A 4,181-nucleotide genomic window follows, 5' to 3' on the forward strand; every position below is an offset into this window, starting at 1 on the left:
ACACTGCTCATCAAGTAATGTTTATCATTCACAGTCTTATCACTAAAAAGGCTGATCATACTTCTCTGTATCTGCTGTGTCTATTGAGATACTTTTATGTACAAAAATGCGTGGATCAGTGTTCTTTGTTTGTTATCCCGGCGTTAATGTCTCCCTTGGCAGGCTGATATCCCCCTCCTGGAGAAAATTTCTCCACATATGATTCTTGCCTCCACAAAGTCACTTGCGAAACTATTTCACTTCCTGACAACTCTATGACTAAAGAAATACTTCCTAACATTTCGACTCATCTGAGTCTTCAACTTCCAATTGTGACCCCATGTTTCTGTGTCCCATCTCTGGAACATTCTGTCTCTGTCCACCTTGTCAATTCCTCGCAGTATTTTGTATGTCGTTATCATGTCTCCCCTAACCCTTCTGTCCTCCAATGTCATCAAGCCAATTTCCCTTAACCTTTTTTTATACGACATTTCCCTTAGATCTGGAAGGCCTTGTCGCAAACCTTTGCATCTTCCCTATTTTCTTGACATGCTTGACCAGGTGAGGGTTCCAAATTGATGCTACATACTCCAGTATGAGCTTGACGTACACGATGTACAGAGTTTTGAACGATTCCTTACTGAGGTACCGGAACACTATTCTCAGGTTTGCCAGGCGCCCATATACTGCAGCAGTTATCTGGTTGATGTGCTCCTCAGATGTGCTCGGAATTAAACTCATCCAAAGATCCTTTTCCTTGAGTGAGGTTTGCAGTCTTTGGCCACCTAGCCTATACTCTGTCTGCGATCTTCTTTGCCCTTCCCAGATCTTCATGATTTTGTATTTGGCAGGGTTAAATTCAAGGAGCCAGTTGCTGGACCAAGCTTGCAGCCTGTCCAGGACTCTCTGTAGTCCTGCCTTATCCTCATCCGATTTAATTTTCCTCATTAAGTTCACATCATCTGCAAACAGGGACACTTCTGTGTCTATCCCTTCCTTCATGTCATTTACATATACCAAAAATGGCACTGGTCCTAGGACTAACCCCTGTGGAACCCTGCTTGTCACAGGCACCCACTCTGATACCTCGTCACGTACTATGGCTCGTTAGCTCCCTGTCAGGTATTTCATGATCCATTGCAGTGTCCTTCCTGTTATACGTGCCTGATCCTCCAGCTTTTGCAGTAATCTCTTATAAGGAACTGTGTCGAAGGCCTTGCAGTCCAAGACAATGCAATCTACCCACCCTACTCTCGTGTCTTAATTCCCTTACTTTCTCATATAACTGCAGTAGGTTTGTGACATAGGATTTTCCTTCCCTGAAACCGTGCTGGTTGTTTATAAGCTTGTTCCATTCTAAGTGCTCCACCACTCTCCTGATAATTTTCTCCATGACTTTGCATACTATACACATCAGTGACACTGGTCTATAGTTTAGTGACTCGTGTCTGTCATTCTTAAAAATGGGGACTACATTTGCCGTCTTCCATATCTCTGGTAGTTGCCCAGTTTCAATGGATGTGTTGAAAGTTGTTGTTAGTGGCACACACAGCATTTCTGCTCCCTCTCTAAGGAACCACAGAGAGTTATCCAGTCCCACTGCCTTTGAGGTATCAAGGTCACTTAGCAGCTTCTTCACCTCCTCCTTAGTTGTGTGTGTTTCATCCAACACTTGTTGGTATATCTATTGTTGGTGTACCCCCCCCTGTTTTGACTTCCTGAAGTCCTTTCTGTCTCCATTGTAAATACTTCCTTAAATCTCATGTTGAGCTCCTCATATACTTCTTGGTAATTTCTTGTGAGCTCCCCACCTTCTCTCCTCAGCCTGATTACCTAGTCCTTGACTGTTCTCTTCCTCCTGATGTGGCTATACAACAGCTTTGGTTCAGACTTGACTTTTGATGCTCTGTCATTTTCGCTCTGTCGCCTGGCCTAATCTCTTCATTTTCCTGGGTCCTTTGTCTTCTGTACTTTTTCCATTCTCTAGTGCACTTGGTTTTTGCCTCCCTACACCTTTGAGTAAACCAAAGGCTCGTTCTGGTTTTCCCATTACTTTTGTTGCCCTTGGGAACAAACCTTTCTTCCTCCTCCTTCTCCTCCTTGCATTTTGTTATGTAGTCCGTCATTTCGTTTACTGACTTTCCTACCAATTCTCTTTCCCATTGAACCTCCTGCAGGAAGTTCCAGATGCCTGTGTAGTGTGTGTGTGTGTGTGTGTGTGTGTGTGTGTGTGTGTGTGTGTGTGCACGCGCGTTCAGTAACGCTAAGTCTGTCTCAGTAAGACTCAACTCGACTACGACTGACAAGTCCCTAAATAATCTAACTTATTAACCATCAAGGCAATCAAACATTCACAAGACTGGGCCTCCATGACCAACACCCTTCTGTCACCCTTTACCCTGCAGGCAAAAAAAAACGCTATTATTTCTGCACTCGGCATATCTTAAACAGGCTCCACATAAATACTAGGGCCATGGGCCATACCAGTACCCTAAGAGTACAAACAAAATCACCAAAAATATCTTATGACCTGAACAATGTTAAAACACCACACCTAACACAACCTAACTCCATGACACTGGCAGACCAGTGATGCTATACAGCTCTCCCTCACCCCAATGGAAATAAGTCACTCTGACTTTTTTGGGTTAACCTAGGTTCTCTACACATATGCTGCTATGTATGATAATTCTATGTAACTGTATTTGTGTATACCTGAATCAACTTACTTACTTACTCATATGTGTAGATTTTCTACTCAATCTGCATCCACTGTATGCTGCATAATACAGTGGGTCAAGGTTGTGACAGGGGAAAGTGTAAGCTGTGATGGGGGTGTAGGCTGTGATAGGGGTGTAGTGTCAATGGATATAGGGTGTCAGGGGGTGTAGGTTGTGTCAGGGGGTATAATTTGCATCAGATGGTGTAGGTTGTAACAGGGGGGTGTAGACTGTGACAGAGGGGTGTAGGCTGTGACAGGGGACTTAAGTTGTGTCAGGTGGTGTAGGCTATGACAGGGAGTGTAGGTTGTGTCAGGTGGTGTAGGTTGTGTTAGGTGGTGCAGGGTGTCAGGGGGTGTAGGTTGTGCCTGGGGGTGTAATCTGTGTCAGGGGATGTAGGATGTGTCAGGGGGTGTAGGTTGTGTCAAGTGGCGTAGATTGTGTGTGTAGGTTGTGACAGGGGGTGTAGGTTGTCTCAGGGAGTGTAGAATGTGACAGGGGGTGTAGGCTTTGACAGGGCGTGTGTACAGTGAGTCAGGGGATAAATAATGAGAGAAAGACAGGAGGGGTCAGGGAGGGCGTAAGAAAACCCACAGCTGCTTCCGTGTAACTAGTAGCAGAGAGAGGGTGGGAGGGATGGAGGGAGGGACAGATGGAGAGGAGGAAAGGGAGGAGAGAAGGAGAGGAAAGAAGCGATTAAGGAAAAGAGCCAGAGAGGGAGAATAGTGGGAGGAATGAATGGCCAAGAGTGGCATGAGGAATTGTGGAGAAAATTCTTCAGTAAAGGGGTTATCTCTCAGCCCCTGCCCTCAGCCCTCTGAAGGACTTAGCCCTCCCAGAAAGGGCTAGTGGACCTTTCTTCCTCACAAACAACTTGATTAAACCAACATGTTTGTACCGTAGCATCATGAGGCATGCTTCCCTAGCATTGGTAGAGCTCCTGATGAACTTCACAACAGTTAAATGAGAATAATTACTCTTTCTCCATAGCAGGAATGCTTAGGGAAACCCTGCACCCACTGTATCTACAAATTGGGACTATTTGGAATTGTAGTCTATAGCTAGATAACAAGAAATCTACCCTCTTGTATTGAATACTATTACATTGTGTAGTAAGGAAGAGAAATAAAGCTGAGTTCAGCATATCCTTTGTGGGGATGATGAGGAGGAGGGCGATGAGGTGGGGGCCTGAGACTGCTTCAAGGAACAGATGAGGACGTGTGCATCACGAGGGCGTTGCCTCCTTATCGTTAAAAGACAAAGAGACAGTAGTGACTAGTGCATTCTTGACTCTTGTTCATTCTGGCAATCTCAAGAAACTAGGGAAGTTAGACTAGTTCCCTTATATAAGTCAGGAAATTTGCAGTAGAACTAATCACATAGCGTTATTGCATCTCCATGTTCTCTCTGCTGTGGATATTACCACGAAACTATGAACAAATGATGGAACTGAAAGGTGAAGCGCGACCAGTATTGAGTGAT

Source organism: Cherax quadricarinatus, chromosome 41, assembly GCF_038502225.1.
Source record: "Cherax quadricarinatus isolate ZL_2023a chromosome 41, ASM3850222v1, whole genome shotgun sequence".
NCBI classification, from domain to species: domain Eukaryota; kingdom Metazoa; phylum Arthropoda; class Malacostraca; order Decapoda; family Parastacidae; genus Cherax; species Cherax quadricarinatus.